Source organism: Globicephala melas, chromosome X (genome assembly GCF_963455315.2).
Source record: "Globicephala melas chromosome X, mGloMel1.2, whole genome shotgun sequence".
In the NCBI taxonomy this organism is placed as follows: Eukaryota; Metazoa; Chordata; class Mammalia; order Artiodactyla; family Delphinidae; genus Globicephala; species Globicephala melas.
The window spans coordinates 84,576,164-84,595,632 of record NC_083335.1 but is presented as its reverse complement, the minus strand read 5'-3'; the positions used below and the strand labels follow the sequence as shown (position 1 = coordinate 84,595,632).

Here is a 19,469-nt window from a genome sequence, read left to right as displayed (position 1 = left end):
GAGAGAGAGAGCCTTCCCCTCGCTGAGCGGAAAAGGGCGAGAATTCCGTAACTGGGTCCTGCTCGGAGAGCTAGCGGCGTTACCTTCTGGGCTAACAAGACTCGGACCTCCGAGGTCCAAGAGGGGCCGCCCCTGTTAGCTATTTGTAGTTCTCCCAGACTTCTAGGGAGGCGACCGGGGAGCCTCGAGGCGGGGGTGAGCCTGGAGACCTTCAAAGCTGAGTCTATCCCCATAGCCAGGGGAAGCCAGGATGGGATTCCCCACCCCACCCATGCTTCGTTTTATTTACAAAGTGAAAAAGTATTTTTGATGGCAAGAGGTTATAAGTGTTCAGTGTGGGAGGAAAAAAGACCCCAATTATGTACATACTGGAAATATTTTTGTATTCAACTTATAAATTTTGAGATGTGGACTCAACGTGTAGTTTTGAGAAATAATACAGAGAAATCCCATGTGCTTTAACACTTACCCCTGAAGGTAACATGTTGTATAGTAAAATACTACACTCAGAATGTTCACACAGTTGTGATACTAAGTATCACACAGTTGTGACACTGAGTATCACACAGTTGTGATATTGACACAATCCACCCATCCTTTACTTTTTTTCAAATATTGTTTTGATGCTTTAAAAAATTATTAATATATAATGGGCATCTGTTTTATTCATCCTTTTTAATTGATTCATGATATTCCGTGGAATAAATGTATAACTGTTCAGCTGTTCCCCTACTGATGGCCTTCTAGGTTGTTTGATGTACTGTGTTGTCAATATCCACAGACATATTTACTTGTGAATTTTGGCCCCATGTACTACCCTAGGCGTGACTCCATTGCTGTGCTCCTCAGCAAAGCCAATCTTCTGGCTTTCTTCGGTCTCTACTTCCTCACATCCCAGAGCACATTTAGCTTTTTTTTTTCTTGGCCACGGCATGGGATCTTAGTTACTCGACCCGGGATTGAACCTGGACCCTCGGCAGTGAGAGGGCCAAGTCCTAACCACTGGACCACCAGGGGATTCCCGGAGCATATTTAACTTAATTCAGTTTGGCTTTTGTCACTTCCATGTCTCTGAGACTGCTTTTAACCAGATCACTGATGAGTAACAACCTTCCCAAACCAGCAGTCACTTCTCTACACCTTCCTGTAACCACCCAGCATATTCCACAGTTTCTTGCTCTCACTCTCTTTGTTTTCTCCTATATCTCTGGCTACTCCTCCATCTTTATCCAATTTCCAAATACTGTGGTATCCTTGGGTATGATCCTGGCCGCCTTACTTTTGTAGTCAGTATTCTCTCCCTAGGTGACTTCATGTTGTCTCATAGCCTTAATTATTGCAAATATTTGGAAGATCCACTAATTTAGGCCTCTAGCCTAGACCTCTTTCCTGAACACCAGACTCATATGCTATGGCCTGTTTGACATGTTCACGTGGATGTCTCATAAGGCATCTCACATTTAACGCATCCAAACAGATCTCTTGAATTTCCCTGGCTCAACCAACCTCCTGTCTCCCTCATCTCAGCCAATGGCACCATAACACCCAGTCTGTCACTTGAGCCAAACAGCAGATATATCATGGTTGATTCTCCTTATTTGTCATTGGCAAATTCTGTTGGTCCCACTGTCCAAGTGGTATCACAAATACAACCCCTGGCTCATGCACTTTTAGTCAAGATGGAGTAACAGGGACCAAATTTGTCCTCTCACATGAAACAACCAACCACTGCCCCCCCCAAAAGGAAGAATACATGAAACAATGGTTTTTAAGACATACACATCAGACAGTGAAGGACAGTGATCCCTGAGAAATGGGAAAGAAGATGAGCCCCAAACTGCTCCAAGTTACCACTTGGAGAGTTTTTTTGTTTTTTTTTTTTCATTTTAACATCCTTATTGGTGTATAATTGCTTTACAATGGTATGTTAGTTTCAGCTTCACAATAAAATGAATCAGTTATATATATACATATGTTCCCATATCTCTTCCCGCTTGCGTCTCCCTCCCTCCCACCCTCCCTATCGCACCCCTCCAGGCGGTCACAAATCACCGAGCTGATCTCCCTGTGCTATGGGGCTGCTTCCCACTAGCTATCTACCTTTCGTTTGGTAGTGTATATATGTCCATGCCTCTCTCTCGCTTTGTCACAGTTTACCCTTCCCCCTCCCCATATCCTCAAGCCCATTCTCTAGTAAGTCTGTGTCTTTATCCCTGTCTTACCCCTAGGTTCTTCATGACATTTTTTTTCTCAAATTCCATACATATGTGTTAGCATACGGTATTTGTCTCTCTCTTTCTGACTTACTTCACTCTGTATGACAGACTCTAGGTCTATCCACCTCATTACAAATAGCTCAATGTCGTTTCTTTTTATGGCTGAGTAATATTCCATTGTATATATGTGCCACATCTTCTTTATCCATTCATCCGATGATGGACACTTAGGTTGTTTCCATCTCCAGGCTACTGTAAATAGAGCTGCAATGAACATTTTGGTACATGACTCTTTTTGAATTATGGTTTTCTCAGGGTATATGCCCAGTAGTGGGATTGCTGGGTCATATGGTAGTTCTCTTTGTAGTTTTTTAAGGAACCTCCATACTGTTCTCCACAGTGGCTGTATCAATTTACATTCCCACCAACAGTGTAAGAGGGTTCCCTTTTCTGCACACCCTCTCCAGCATTTATTGTTTCTAGATTTTTTGATGATGGCCATTCTGACTGGTGTGAGATATCTCATTGTAGTTTTGATTTGCATTTCTCTAATGATTAGTGATGTTGAGCATTCTTTCATGTGTTTGTTGGCAGTCTGTATATCTTCTTTGGAGAAATGTCTATTTAGGTCTTCTGCCCATTTTTGGATTGGGTTGTTTGTTTGTTATTAAGCTGCATAAGCTGCTTATAAATTTTGGAGATTAATCCTTTGTCAGTTGCTTCATTTGCAAATATTTTCTCCCATTCAGAGGGTTGTCTTTTGGTCTTGTTTATGGTTTCCTTTGCTGCGCAAAAGCTTTTAAGTTTCATTAGGTCCCATTTGTTTATTTTTGTTTTTATTTCCATTTCTCTAGGAGGTGGGTCAAAAAAGGACCTTGCTGTGATTTATGTCATAGAGTGTCCTGCCTATGTTTTCCTCTAAGAGTTTGATAGTTTCTGGCCTTACATTTAGGTCTTTAATCCATTTTGAGCTTATTTTTGTGTACGGTGTTAGGGAGTGATCTAATCTCATACTTTTACATGTACCTGTCCAATTTTCCCAGCACCACTTATTGAAGAGGCTTTCCTTTCTCCACTGTACATTCCTGCCACCTTTATCAAAGATAAGGTGACCATATGTGCGTGGGTTTATCTCTGGGCTTTCTATCCTGTTCCATTGATCTATATTTCTGTTTTTGTGCCAGTACCATACTGTCTTCATTACTGTAGCTTTGTAGTATAGTCTGAAGTCAGGAAGCCTGATTCCTCCAGCTTCGTTTTTCGTTCTCAAGACTGCTTTGGCTATTCGGGGTCTTTTGTGTTTCCGTACAAATTGTGAAATTTTTTGTTCTAGTTCTGTGAAAAATGCCAGTGGTAGTTTGATAGGGATTGCACTGAATCTGTAGATTGCTTTGGGTAGTAGAGTCATTTTCACAATGTTGATTCTCCCAATCCAAGAACATGGTACATCTCTCCATCTATTTGTATCATCTTTAATTTCTTTCATCAGTGTCTTATAATTTTCTGCATACAGGTCTTTTGTCTCCTTAGGTAGGTTTATTCCTAGATATTTTATTCTTTTTGTTGCAATGGTAAATGGGAGTGTTTTCTTGATTTCACTTTCAGATTTTTCATCCTTAGTGTATAGGAATGCCAGAGATTTCTGTGCATTAATTTTGTATCCTGCTACTTTACCAAATTCATTGATTAGCTCTAGTAGTTTTCTGGTAGCATCTTTAGGATTCTCTGTAGAGTATCATGTCATCTGCAAACAGTGACAGCTTTACTTCTTCTTTTCCAATTTGGATTCCTTTTATTTCCTTTTCTTCTCTGATTGCTGTGGCTAAAACTTCCAAAACTATGTTGAATAAGAGTGGTGAGAGTGGGCAACCTTGTCTTGTTCCTGACCTTAGTGGAAATGCTTTCAGTTTTTCACCATTGAGAACGATGTTGGCTGTGGGTTTGTCATATATGGCCTTTATTATGTTGAGGAAAGATCCCTCTATGCCTACTTTCTGCAGGGTTTTTATCATAAATGGGTGTTGAATTTTGTCAAAAGCTTTCTCTGCATCTATTGAGATGATCATATGGTTTTTCTTCTTCAATTTGTTAATATGGTGTATCACGTTGATTGATTTGCGTATATTGAAGAATCCTTGCATTCCTGGAGTAAACCCCACTTGATCATGGTGTATGATCCGTTTAATGTGCTGTTGGATTCTGTTTGCTAGTATTTTGTTGAGGATTTTTGCATCTATGTTCATCAGTGATATTGGCCTGTAGTTTTCTTTCTTTGTGACATCCTTGTCTGGTTTTGGTATCAGGGTGATGGTGGCCTCGTAGAATGAGTTGGGGAGTGTTCCTCCCTCTGCTATATTTTGGAAGAGTTTGAGAAGGATAGGTGATAGCTCTTCTCTAAATGTTTGATAGAATTTGCCTGTGAAGCCATCTGGTCCTGGGCTTTTGCTTGTTGGAAGATTTTTAATCACAGTTTCAATTTCAGTGCTTGTGATTGGTCTGTTCATATTTTCTATTTCTTCCTGATTCAGTCTTGGCAGGTTGTGCCTTTTTAAGAATTTGTCCATTTCTTCCAGATTGTATATTTTATTGGCATAGAGTTGCTTGTAGTAATCTCTCATGATCTTTTGTATTTCTGCAGTGTCAGTTGTTACTTCTCCTTTTTCATTTCTAATTCTATTGATTTCAGTCTTCTCCCTTTTTTTCTTGATGAGTCTGGCTAATGGTTTATCAATTTTGTTAATCCTTTCAAAGAACCAGCTTTTAGTTTTATTGATCTTTGCTATCGTTTCCTTCATTTCTTTTTCATTTATTTCTGATCTGATTTTTATGATTTCTTTCCTTCTGCTAACTTTGGGTTTTTTTGTTCTTCTTTCTCTAATTGCTTGAGGTGCAAGGTTAGGTTGTTTATTCGAGATGTTTCCTGTTTCTTAAGGTAGGATTGTATTGCTATAAACTTCCCTCTTAGAACTGCTTTTGCTGCATCCCATAGATTTTGAGTCGTCGTGTCTCTGTTGTCATTTGTTTCTAGGTATTTTTTGATTTCCTCTTTGATTTCTTCAGTGATCACTTCATTATTAAGTAGTGTATTGTTTAGCCTCCATGTGTTTGTATTTTTTACAGATCTTTTCCTGTAATTGATATCTAGTCTCATAGCGTTGTGGTCGGAAAAGATACTTGATACAATTTCAATTTTCTTAAATTTACCAAGGCTTGATTTGTGACCCAAGATATGATCTATCCTGGAGAATGTTCCATGAGCACTTGAGAAAAATGTGTATTCTGTTGTTTTTGGATGGAATATCCTATAAATATCAATTAAGTCCATCTTGTTTAATGTATCATTTAAAGCTTGTGTTTCCTTATTTATTTTCATTTTGGATGATCTGTCCATTGGTGAAAGTGGGGTGGTAAAGTCCCCTACTATGAATGTGTTACTGTCGATTTCCCCTTTTATGGCTGTTAGTATTTGCCTTATGTATTGAGGTGCTTCTATGTTGGGTGCTTAAATATTTACAATTGTTATATCTTCTTCTTGGATCGATCCCTTGATCATTATGTAGTGTCCTTCTTTGTCTCTTGTAATAGTCTTTATTTTAAAGTCTATTTTGTCTGATATGAGAATTGCTACTCCAGCTTTCTTTTGGTTTCCATTTGCATGAAATACCTTTTTCCATCCCCTTACTTTCAGTCTGTATGTGTCTGTAGGTCTGAAATGGGTCTCTTGTAGACAGCAAATATATGGGTCTTGTTTTTGTATCCATTCAGCCAATCTGTGTCTTTTGGTGGGAGCATTTAGTCCATTTACATTTAAGGTAATTATCGATATGTATGTTCCCATTCCCATTTTCTTAATTGTTTTGGGTTCGTTATTGTAGGTGTTTTCCTTCTCTTGTGTTTCTTGCCTAGAGAAGTTCCTTTAGCAGTTGTTGTAGAGCTGGTTTGGTGGTGCTGAACTCTCTCAGCTTTTGCTTGTCTGTAAAGGTTTTAATTTCTCCACCAAATCTGAATGAGATCCTTGCTGGGTAGAGTAATCTTGGTTGCAGGTTTTTCTCCTTCATCACTTTAAATATGTCCTGCCAGTCCCTTCTGGCTTGCAGATTTTCTGCTGAAAGATCAGCTGTTAACCTTATGGGGATTCCCTTGTGTGTTATTTGTTGTTTCTCCCTTGCTGCTTTTAATATGTTTTCTTTGTATTTAATTTTTGACAGTTTGATTAATATGTGTCTTGGCGTATTTCTCCTTGGATTTATCCTGTATGGGACTCTCTGTGCTTCCTGGACTTGATTAACTATTTCCTTTCCCATATTAGGGAAGTTTTCAACTATAATCTCTTCAAATATTTTCTCAGTCCCTTTCTTTTTCTCTTCTTCTTCTGGAACCCCTATAATTCGAATGTTGGTGCGTTTAATGTTGTCCCAGAGGTCTCTGAGACTGTCCTCAGTTCTTTTCATTCTTTTTTCTTTATTCTGCTCTGCATTAGTTATTTCCACTATTTTATCTTCCAGGTCACTTATCCGTTCTTCTGCCTCAGTTATTCTGCTATTGATCCCATCTAGAGTATTTTTCATTTCATTTATTGTGTTGTTCATCTTTGTTTGTTTCATCTTTAGTTCTTCTAGGTCCTTGTTAAATGTTTCTTGCATTTTGTCTATTCTTTTCCAAGATTTTGGATCATCTTTACTATCATTATTCTGAATTCTTTTTCAGGTAGACTGCCTATTTCCTCTTCATTTGTTAGGTCTGGTGGGTTTTTATCTTGCTCCTTCATCTGCTGTGTGTTTTTCTGTCTTTTCATTTTGCTTATCTTACTGTGTTTGGGGTCTCCTTTTTGCAGGCTGAAGGTTCGCAGTTCCTGTTGTTTTTAGTGTCTGTCCCCAGTGGCTAAGGTTGGTTCAGTGGGTTGTGTAGGCTTCCTGGTGGAGGATACTAGTGCCTGTGTTCTGGTGGATGAGGCTGGATCTTGTCTTTCTGGTGGGCAGGTCCACGTTTGGTGGTGTGTTTTGGGGTGTCTGTAGACTTATTATGATTTTGGGCAGCCTCTCTGCTAATGGGTGGGGTTGTGTTCCTGTCTTGCTAGTTGTTTGGCATAGGATGTCCAGCATTGTAGCTTGCTGGTCATTGAGTGAAGCTGGGTGCTGGCGTTGAGATGGAGATCTCTGGGAGACTTTCGCCGTTTGCTATTATGTGCAGCTGGGAGGCCTCTTGTGGACCAGTGTCCTGAAGTTGGCTCTCCCACCTCAGAGGCACAGCACTAACTCCTGGCTGGAGCACCAAGAACCTTTCATCCACACGGCTCCTTAATTTGGAATGATTCGTTGTCTATTCAGGTATTCCACAGATGCAGGGTATATCAAGTTGATTGTGGAGCTTTAATCTGCTGCTTCTGAGGCTGCTGGGAGAGATTTCCCTTTCTCTTCTTTGTTCTCACAGCTCACAGGGGCTCAGCTTTGGATTTGGCCCCGCCTCTGCGTGTAGGTCGTCGGAGGGCGTCTGTTCTTTGCTCAGACAGGACGGGGTTAAAGGAGCCGCTGATTCGGAGGCTCTGGCTCACTCAGGCCGGGGGTAGGGAGGGTCACGGAGTGCAGGGCGAGCGTGCGGCAGCAGAGGCCGGAGTGACGTTGCGCCAGCCTGAGGCGCACCGTGCGTTCTCCCGGGGAAGTTGTCCCTGGATCCCGGGACCCTGGCAGTGGCGGGCTGCACAGGCTTCCCGGAAGGGGGTGTGGATAGTGACCTGTGTTCGCACACAGGCTTCTTGGTGGCGGCAGCAGCGGCCTTAGCATCTCATGTCTGTCTCTGGGGTCCGCGCTTTTAGCCGCGGCTCGCGCCCGTCTCTGGGGTCCGCGCTTTTAGCCGCGGATCGCGCCTGTCTCTGGAGTTCCTTTAAGCAGCGTTCTTAATCTCCTCTCCTCGTGCACCAGGAAGTAAAGAGGGAGGAAAAAGTCTCTTGCCTCTTCGGCAGGTGCAGACTTTTCCCCGGACTCCCTCCCGGCTAGCCGTGGTGCACTAACGCCCTGCAGGCTGTGTTCATGCCGCCAACCCCAGTCCTCTCCTGGCGCTCCGACTGAAGCCCGAGCCTCAGCTCCCAGCCCCACCCGCCCCGGCGGGTGAGCAGACAAGTCTCTCGGCTAGTGAGTGGCGGTCGGCCCTGATCCTCTGTGCTGGAATCTCTCCGCTTTGCCCTCTGCACCCCGGTTGCTTGGCTCCGAAGCTCCCCCCCTCTGCCACCCGCAGTCTCCGCCCACGAAGGGGATTCCTAGTGTGTGGACACTTTTCCTCCTTCACAGCTCCCTCCCGCTGGTGCAGGACCCGTCCCTATCCTTTTGTCTCTGTTTATTTTTTCCTTTTGCCCTACCCAGGTACGTGGGGGGTTTCTTGCCTTTTGGGAGGTCTGAGGTCTTCTGCCAGCCTTCAGTAGGTGTTCTGTAGGAGTTTTTCCACGTGTAGATGTATTTCTGGTGTATCTGTGGGGAGGACTTGGAGAGTTTTCATGCTGTGGCACAGAAAGTGTAGAAGGTAGAGCCTGGTGGCCTCCCTAAATTAAAATAATCCAGAGAGACAAGGACAGTTAGAGTTCGAAGGACAGAATATCAGGAGAGAGCTTCACAGAGAGAGAACCAAAGAGATCTGCAAAGAGTCCCCCTTGAATATTCAGCAGAGTACTGATAAGTGCATGCATATGAAGAAACTACCCAAGTCCAGGGAAAGAACCATCCAACTGGATTAGAACTAGGCCTGGCACATGGGTCAATTGGAAGAACATAATTCACAGGGCATAGAATACACAGGAAGGTTGTGGGGAATAATTAGCCCTGGACTAAGTACCAGTGCAGACCCAATTAACAAATCATAGAAGGAAGACCCTGAAAGATCAAATTGTTTCCAAGTAACTTAACTATCTCAGTACAAAGATCAGGAAGATTTATAGGAATACTAATAATAAAACCCTAGCACCTAAGGTAAAATTCACAATGTCTGTTATCCAAACAAAGATGATTAGGCATGAAAAGAAGCAAGAGGTACATACCACAATATGGAATAACCTTGAAAAACGTATGTCAAGTGAAAGGAGCCAGTCACAAAGGACCGCATATTGTATGATCCCATTTATAGACAATGTCCAGAATAGGCAAGTCCATAGAGACAAAGTAGATTAGTAGGTCTGGTGGGGTGGGGGAGGAAGGTAACTGGGGAAAAAAAGGCAATGACTGCTAAGGGGTATGGGATTGCTTTTTGGGGTGTTGAAAATGTTCTGAAACTGAGTGTGGTAATGGTTGCAGAACTCTGTAAGTATACTAAAAATAAACATTTAACTGTACACTTTATTTTTTTAATGAATTTATTTTATTTTGGGCTGCATTGGGTCTTTGTTGATGTGCGCGGGTTTTCTCTAGCTGCAGCGAGTGAGGGCTGCATTTCGTCGTGGTGCATGGGCTTCTCATTGCGGTGGCTTCTCTTGTTGTGGAGCATGGGCTCTAGGTGCGTGGGCTTCAGTAGTTGTGGCACGTGGGCTCAGTAGTTGTGGCACGTGGGCTCTAGAGCTTGGACTCAGTAGTTGTGGCACACGGGCTTAGTTGCTCCATGGCACGTGGGATCTTCCTGGACCAGGGATCGAACCCATGTCCCCTGCATTGGCAGGCAGATTCTTAACCACTGCGCCACGAGGGAAGTCCTAACTGTACACTTTAAATGGTGTATTGTGTGGCATGTGAACTATATCTCAATAAAAGAGTGTTGGTTTTTTTTAAGCAGGAAAACATGAACCATAATGATCAATCAATGGAAACTAACACAGAATGGACACAGATGTTAGAATTAGGGGACAATGATGCTAAAAAAGTTATTAAAGCTACACTGCATATGTTAAAAAAGTTGAGCAGAGACATGGAATATATATAAGTACCCACAATGAAATCCTAAAGATGAAAAATACACCAGATGGAATTAATGACTAGACATTGCAGAAGAAAAACATCAGTAGTTTAAATCATAGCAGTAGAAACTAAGAAAATGGAACATAGGAAAAAAGAATCCCCAAAAAATGAAAATAGAAAAAAGCATAAATGAGCTGTGGGACAATTTCATGTGGCCTAATATGCAGGAAATAGAATCCCCAAAGGAGAGGAAGGGGGACAGAAAAAGTACGTGAAGAAGTAAAGTTCTGAACTTTCCAAAATTAATGAAAGATATAAACTCACAGATCCAAGAAGTTCAATGAACATCAGCAAAAGGTAGATGAAAAATACTACACAAAGGCACATTGTGGGAATTCCCTGGCCATCAAGTGGTTAGGACTCTGTGCTCTCACTGCCGAGGGCCCGGGTTGGGGAACTAAAATCCCACAAGCCACGTGCTGTGGCCTAAAAACAAACAAACAAAGGCACATTGTTATAAAACTGCTCCAAACCAATGATACAGAGAAAATCTTTTTTGTTTATTTTTTCTTCCAATTTTATTGAGATATAATCAACTTACAGCACTGTATAAGTTTGAAGTGTACAGCGTAATGACTTGACTTACATACACCATGAAATGATTATCACAATAAGTTTAGTGAACATCCATCATCCCATATAGATACAAAATTAAGGAAATAGAAAAAAAGTTTTTCCTTGTGATCCTCTTAGGATTTACTCTCTTTTATATATAACATACAGCAAAACGGCAGGAAGTTGGTTATTTACTTAATGCTGTATATCAATAGGACAGTCACCAGAGAATGAAGAATGATGCACATGCCTGTCATACAAAGTTGTCATGAGGAAGGGTGTCAGGATTGAAAAGGACCAAGATCTAATGACTGAGTAACCTGTGGAAGAAATCCAAACTTGGATGAACGTTTAGGCGTTCCAGATTTGTGGGAATGAGTTGTAAGTATCTATGTCTCAGTAAAAATCTTTCTCAAAACATAAATCTTGAAGTTAAGCATGGCTCTGCTCAGACCCGGTTGGGTCAACTTTAGTATTAGAATTGCTCCTTGGAACATTTCAACTTCTTTTGTGGATGTGGCTCAATGAATTAATTTTCTCTAATGCATCCTGGAAAATGGTTTGTTTGTAGATTGAGAAATTGGTTAAGATTTGCTCTGATGTCTTGAAAAGTAGCATACTAATCTCCTTCATTTAACAACTAATTATTGAACATTCATTCATTCATTTATCCAAAATATATTGAGTGCCTCCAACACACCAGGCACACTGTACTAAATTTGGGGGATCAAACAGTAAACAGAGCAATGTCCTTGGAGGAGAAAGGTGATGAATGAATCAATATACATATATTTATATTTATATATAAATTAGAGATAAGATGGATTAGGAGACAGGAAGGGTTGAGGTAAGAGTAGGAAGTTGTATATTATTTGGATGATCAAAGAAACTTCTGTGATAAGGTGACATTGGAGCAGAAACCTGAAGGGAGTGAGGGAATGAACCCTGTGGAAATTTGGGGGAAGAGCATTCTCAGCAGAAGGAACAAGGATATCAGTGCAGCTTGAGCAGATGAGTCACAGAGGGGTGGAGTGGGGGCAGAATATGCAGGGCCTTGTAGGCCATTAAAATGCTTTGGCTAATTGTGAACATGTGGTTTCCCAAACCTGAGTAACTTTCTCACATCCCTCTGTTGTTCCCTACTATCCCTTGGCCACATCCTCTGGATAACTTGTACCAATTCCTGAAGGCTTAGTTTTTGCATTATACTTTCTTGAGAGTCTTTACTAATATAAAAGTTGGATTAAAAATTCCTCCCCCATGGTGCTCTGCACCCCCCACAATGTTACAAGGTACAGAGTTGACTTGCTATGCTTGAGACTTCTCCAAGGGCAGATGTTATATATCCCCAGTGCCCCTCATCAAACCTAATACTTAGTAGATGCTCAAGAAAATGTTGTTGAACCAAATAAATGTACAATTCATAAAAAAATGCTTTGGCTACTATTCTGAGTGGGATAGGGAGCCATTTGGAGGGTTTGGAGCACAGGAGAGAGACACGACCAGACTTGCCTTTTCAAAATAGCACTGGCTTCTGTGTGTGGACTAAGGCAGGGAGCAGGAGAAGGTAAAGCAAGGAGGGCAGTTAGGAGGCTATTTCAGTAAATCAGACAATGGTTTTTGGTGGTTTGGACACTGGGAAGTGGAGGAGATAAGATGTATTCTGGAATTATTTTGAAGGTAGAGCTGCAGGGATATGTTGATGGGTTAGATATAGGGTGTGTGGATGATAGGACTTAAGAATGACTCTGAAGGTTTTAGTTAAGCTGAGAGTCAGCTGGAGGAACAGATTAAGAGGGGGAATTGGGAGTTTTGTATTATTTTTGTGAACTCTGAAATGCTTATGAAATATCATATAGAGATGTTGGGTAGGTGATTGGATATAACTGAAGGTCAGGAGTGAGGTACAGGCTGGAGATAACAAATTTAGGAGGCATCGGTATATCAAAGTCATTTAAAGTCAGGAGACAGAGGAGATCACCTAGGGAGTGAAAGTGGGTGGGGGGAGGTTAGAAGCCTAAGCCCTGAAGCATTTCCAAGGTACAAAGATCAGGGGAAAGAGGAGGAACTGGCAAAAGATTGAGTAGGAGCAGCCAGTGAGACAGGAACAGAACCAAGAAAGGATTTCTGGAAGTCAAGAGAAAAGGCATTTCAAGAAGGGAGTCAAATGGTGCTGACAGGGAGGAATTCCCTGGTGGCGCAGTGGTTAAGAACCTGCCTGCCAATGCAAGGGACATGGGTTCGAGCCCTGGTCCAGGAAGATTCCACAGGCCGCGGAGCAACTAAGCCCGTGTGACATAACTATGGAGCCTGTGCTCTAGACCCCGCGAGCCACGACTACTGAAGCCCGCGTGCCTAGAGCCCGTGCTCCTCAACAAGAGAAGCCACCGCAATGAGAAGCCTGCGCACCACAACGAAGAGCAGCCTCCACTCGCTGCAACGAAGACCCAACGCAGCCAAAAATAAATAAATAAATTTAAAAAGTTGCTGAGAGGGAAGATGAGGAGTATTCATGATATACAGGCACTGGGTGTACAAAGATGAACCAGAATGCCAGGCACATAGTAGGTGTCCATGTACTTTTAATTGTAACAAAGTATACATAACATAAAATTTACCACCTTAACCATTTTTGAATGTACAGTTCAGGAATGTTAAGAATATTCACATTGTTGTGAAACAGATCTCCAGAACTTTTTCATCTTGCAAAACTGAAACTCTGCTCGGCGCAGAGACTGTTTAGTCCTGGGTCTTGCAAGTTTATTGTTCTCTCCGTCTGGACTCGAGGCTTCTGTCACAACCATGCTCCGCCTAATCATCGGTCAGGCCAAGAAGCATCTTAGCTTGATCCCCCTCTTCATATTTATTGAAGCGGGAGGTACTGGAGCAACACTGTATGTCTTGCGCCAGGCATTGTTCAATCCAGATGTCAGTTGGGACAGAAAGAGTAACCCAGCACCCTGGAAAAAACTGGGTCCCAATGATCAGTACAAGTTCTACTCAGTGAATGTAGATTACAGCAAATTGAAGAAAGAAGGTCCAGACTTCTAAATGAAATGTTTCATTATAAAGCTGCTTAGAATGAAGGTCTTCCAGAAGCCATCTGCACAATTTTCCACTTAACCAGGAAACATTTCCCCTCTAAATGCACGAAATCAGGGACTTCCCTCGTGGTCCAGAGGTTAAGACTTGGCACTTCCACTGCAGGGGGCGCCGGTTCGATCCCTGGTTGGGGAACTAAGATCCCACGTGCTGCGTGGTACGGCCAAAAAGTAAAAAATAAATAAATAAACGCACGAAATCATGTTGGTGTATTGTGTTGGGGTTTACACTGCTTAATAAATAGTCTGAAACTTGAAAAAAAACCCTGAAACTCTAGACCCATTAAACATCTCCCCATTTCCCCCTCCCCCAGCCCCTGGCAACCACCTTTCTACTTTACGTTTCTATGAATTTGACTCCTTTATTGGCTATATTGGGTCTTAGTTGAGGCACGCGGGATCTTTCGTTGCAGCGCACGGGCTTCTCTCTAGTTATGGCACATGGGCTTCAGAGCATGTGGGCTCTGTAGTTGCAGCACGCGGGCTCTCTAGTTGTGGTGCACAGGCTTAGTTGCCCCGTGGCATGTGGGATCTTAGTTCCCTGACCAGGGATTGAACCGGTGTCCCCTGCATTGCAAGACCAATTCTTAACCACTGGACCACCAGCGAAGTCCCAATTTGACTCCTTTAGATATATCATATAAGTGGAATCATACAGTATTTGTTTTCTTATGACTGGCTTATTTCACTTAGCATAACATCCTCAAGGTTCATCCGTGTTGAAGCATGTGTCAGAATTTCCTTCCCTTTAAAGGCTGAATAATATTCTATTGTATGAATATACCACGTTTTGCTTATCAATTCATTTATCGATGGACACTTGGATTGCTTCCACCTTTTGGCTATTGGGAATAATGCTGCTATGAACATGGGTGTGCAAAATCTCTTTGATACTGTGCTTTCAATTAATTTGGATATTTGTCCAGAAGTGGAATTGCTGGATCATATGGTAATCGTTTTTTTAATTTTGGGGGGAACTGTTTTCCGTAGCAGCTGCACCATTTTATATTCCTACCAGTAGTGTGCAAAGGTTCTAATTTTCTCCACATCCCAACCAACACTTCTTTTCTTTCTTTTTTTTTTATAGTAACCATTCTAATGGGTGTGAGGCCCATAAAATTGTCATTCTTGACCTGTATAGCAGTTCCCTGGAAACCTTCACTTATAGGGCTTGTCTTTATTTGACCTGATTCAGAGCTCTCTCAGGTCAAATAGCCTTTTAAAAAATAACTGGTGAAAACTGTTTAACATCACAGTTGCCCGAGGTGGTGATAACAGCTGGAGAAAACAAGTTGACCAAAAATCATGAAAAACTGGGAATAAGATATCCAGAGGGACCTTGAAAAGCTCTGACATACTTCTGGGAGTCTGGAAGGCCATATGCATGTGCAAGTGCAGGGCTACAAGCATGCCAAGGAAAGAACTGAGAAGGCCCTAAGCTTTCAACTCTGGGTGATTTTTTTTTTTTAATCGGAGTATAGTTGATTTACAGTGTTGTGTTAGTTTCAGGTGTACAGCAGAGTGAATCAGTTATACATATACATATATCCACTCTTTTTAAGATTCTTTTCCCATATAGGCCATTACAGAGTACTGAGTAGAGTTCCCTGTGCTATACAGTAGGTCTTTTTTAAAATTTATTTTTGGCTGCGTGGGGTCTTCATTGCTGCGCGTGGGCTTTCTCTAGTTGCGGGGAGCAGGGGCTACTCTTTGTTGCAGTGCACAGGCTTCTCATTGCGATGGCTTCTCTTGTTGCAGAGCACAGGCTCTAGGTGCGTGGGCTTCAGTATTTGTGGCTCGTGGGCTCAGTAGTTGTGGCGTGCGGGCTCTAGAGCACAGGCTCAGTAGTTGTTGTGCACCGGCTTAGTTGCTCCGTGTCATGTGGGATCTTCCCGGACCAGGGCTCAAACCCGTGTCCCCTGCATTGGCAGGCAGATTCTCAACCACTGCGCCACCAGGGAAGCCCTACAGTAGGTCCTTATTTGTTATGTATTTTATATATAGTAGTGTGTGTATGTTAATCCCAATCTCCTAATTTATCATTTCCCCCCACGTTTTCCCTTTGGTCACCATAAGTTTGATTTCAAGATCTGTGAGTCTGTTTCTGTTTTGTAAATAAATTCATTTGTATAATTTTAAATTAGATTCCACATATAAGCAATATTGTATATTTGTCTTTCTCTGTCTGACTTACTTCGCTTAGTATGATAATCTCTAGGTCCATCCATGTTGCTGCAGATGGCATTATTTCCACCTCTGGGTGATCTTGAAGCTCTGTGGAGAACTCTGCTAAGGCAGAGTTGTAAACTACCTTGCTGGAGTGTTCAAGCATGCTCCAACACACACAGAGAAACCCTAGGCAAAGGTTGAAGACTTATTGGTTCAAAGGATTTGAAGAAATCTCTCTCTAACCATTAGCTGACCACTAAGTTAATGAAGCAGAGACTTTGGTGACCACACATATCAAAGAATACAGACTATAAAACTAGTTCAGAAAAGTCACTAAACAGACAGCAGCAACAATAAAGCCTGGGGTGGAGAGAATCTGAATTCCAGAGCTGCTGCATTATTTAAAATATCCAGATTTTAAAATTGCAATGAAAATAGAAAGTATGAACCATACACAGGGCAAAAAAAAGCACTAAATAGAAACTATCCCTAAGGAAGCCCAAACATTGGATGTACTAGACAAAGATTTTAGGGTTTTTTTGAAGTATAGTTGATTTACAATGTTGTGTTAGTTTCTGGTGTACAGTATAAGTGATTAAGAATATACATATTCTCTCTCTCTTTTTTTTTTCTGGCCATGCCTCGTGGCATGCAGGATCTTAGCTCCCTGACCAGGTGTCAAACCCGTACCCCCTGCAGTGGAAGCACAGAGTCCCAACCACTGGACTACCAGGGAATTCCTGAATATATATATATATATATATATATCTGCTAATCCCAAACTCCTAATTTATCCCTCCCCCATCCCCTTTCCTCTGTGTTAACCATAAATTTGTTTTCTATGTCTGTGAGTCTGTTACTGTTTTGTAAATAAGTTCATTTATATCATATTTTAGATTTCACATATAAGTGATATCACATGGTATTTGCCTTTCTCTGTCTGACTTCCTTCACTTAGTATGATAAGCTCTAGGTCCATCCATGTTGCTGTAAATGGCATTATTTTCACTCCTTTTTATGGCTGAGTAATATTCCATTGTATATATATACCACATTTTCTTTATCCATTCATCTGTCAATGGACATTTAACTTGTTTCCATGTCTTGGCTATTGTAAATAGTGCTGCATGAACATTGGGGTGCATGTATCTTTTTTTTCTTTTCTGGCTGCATTGGGTCTTCATTGCTGCACGTGGGCTTTCTCTACCTGCAGCGAGCGAGGGCTATTCTGAGTTGTGGTGCACGGGCTTCTCATTGAAGTGGCTTCTCTTGTTGCGGAGCACGGGCTCTAGGTGTGTGGGCTTCAGTAGTTGTGGCATGTGGGCTCAGTAGTTGTGGCTCACAGGCTCTAGAGTGCAGGCTGAGTAGTTGTGGTGCATGGGCTTAGTTGCTCCATGGCATGTGGGATCTTCCTGGACCGGGGATCAAACCCATGTCCCCTGCATTAGCAGGCAGATTCTTAACCACTGCACCACCAGGGAAGTCCTGTATCTTTTTGAATTAGAGTTTTCTCCAGATATATGCCCAGGAGTGGTATTGCTGAATCATATGGTAACTCTATTTTTAATTTTTAAAGGAACCTCCATACTGTTTTCCATACTGGCTGCACCAATTTACATTCCCACCAACAGTGTTGGAGGGTTCCCTTTTCTCCACACCCTCTCCAGTATATATTATTTGTAGACTTTTTAATGATGGCCATTTTGACTGGTGTGAGGTGATACCTCATTGTAGTTTTGATTTGCATTTCTCTAATAATTAGCAACATTGAGCATCTTTTCATATGCCTATTGGCCATCTGTATGTCTTCTTTGGAGAAATGTCTATTTAGGTCTTCTGCTCATTTTTTGATCAGTTGTTTTTTTTGTTGTTGTTATTGAGTTGTATGAGCTGTTTGTATATTTTGGAAATTAAGCCTTTGTTGGTTGCATTGAAACCATGCAACTCAGATTGCTACTTGAACCCAGATGGTTGTTTCTGGTTGCAAAAAAATAAAGTGATGGTTACAGAAAGTAATGAAAAGTTTGTGGAAAGTGGACTGTGAGAAAAGTGTTTTGTGCACAGTCAGGATTGACTAAGTTTAGAATAAATTTAATTGAGTAAATGAATTTTAAAAGTAAGCTGGTGCAAGACTTGAATGTGGCTTTTCTCTCTTTTAAGAGGACAGGTTTTCTTTTTCTTTTTTTTTTAAAATAAATTTGCTTATTTATTTATTTATTTTTGGCTGTGTTGGGTCTTCATTGCTGTGTGTGAGCTTTCTCTAGTTGTGGCAAGCAAGGGCTGCTCTTGGATGCGGTGCACGGGCTTCTCATTGTGGTGGCTTCTCTTTGTTGTGGAGCACGGGCTCTAGGGACGCAGGCTTCAGTAGTTGTGGCACACGGGCTCAGTAGTTGTGGCTTGTGGGCTCTAGAGCACAGGCTCAGTAGTTGGGGCGCACGGACTTAGTTGCTCCACGGCATGTGGGATCTTCCTGGACCAGGGATCGAACCCGTGTCCCCTGCACTGGCAGGCAGATACCACTGCACCACCAGCGAAGTCCCAAGAGGACAGGTTTTCGTAAAATGTTGAACTGCCTTTGATAACAGATATTAAGTTTCTTTACCTTTTAAATGATCTGTGTTGTATTTGTCTTTGAAATCTTTTATTTTCACTTTGATTACAGAATAAGTATTGTCTCACAGTGACCTATGATCTTATTTTACCAAGTGTTTTAAAACTTTTTGACAAACTTCCCAAATATCAAATTTTCATTAAAGTTCTTTTGATTTCCAGCTAATTTTGGGATTCTGTAGAGGGCCCCTGAAGTATCTCAAAGAGAAATATTTAACTAGGGTTATTTGGTATGTTAAGTGAAATGCAATCATTCGTAATTCTGGTTATTGTAACCAAGTTTCTTTACCGATTACACTGTAATCAGATGTTTAACCATGCCTTTTAATTCTTTTGTCATTTATAGATAGTTATTTTTGTACTCTGATGCTGTTCCAAAACGTGCTTCATCATCAAGGAGATTCATAGGAAGGCTATGGAAGCAGTTACAACAGTTCCACATCAAGATGATGGCTATGTGAGGATTCCAGCCCACACTGACTTAAAACAAGTAGCTGTCTTGCCCCTGGGGCCCCTAGATCAGGCATCCAGAGATGTTTTTACTCCCTGACAGGTAGGGTCGACACCCCTACTCAGCCTCGAAGCAGTTACAGAAGATGGACCATTGCCCCTCTGCTTCCCGTAAGAATATGGGAGTAAAATCTCTGAGAGGAGAATGAAACAGGAGGGAAGGGGGCAGGGCACAACCTTTAAAAGAATGATATAGGGCTTCCCTGGTGGCGCAGTGGTTGAGAGTCCGCCTGTCGATGCAGGGGACACGGGCTCATGCCCCAGTCCGGGAAGATCCCACATGCCGCGGAGCGGCTGGGCCCGTGAGCCATGGCCGCTGAGCCTGTGCTTCCGGAGCCTGTGCTCCGCAACAGGAGGGGCCACAACAGTGAGAGGCC

At 42.0% G+C, this 19,469-nt stretch overlaps 1 protein-coding gene and 1 pseudogene across 1 annotated transcript in view; one reads left to right on the top strand and one right to left on the bottom strand.

The window, feature by feature from the left end:
- Positions 1-8,730: 8,730 nt before the first annotated feature.
- Positions 8,731-19,469, bottom strand: part of GPKOW (G-patch domain and KOW motifs) — a 49,346-nt gene continuing 38,607 nt past the window's right edge. The window contains exon 12 of the mRNA XM_060292413.1: positions 8,731-8,748. The gene's annotated coding sequence lies outside the window, so the exon portion shown is untranslated. The remainder of the gene's footprint in view (positions 8,749-19,469) is intronic.
- Positions 13,505-13,853, top strand: LOC115847161 (cytochrome c oxidase subunit NDUFA4 pseudogene; annotated as a pseudogene).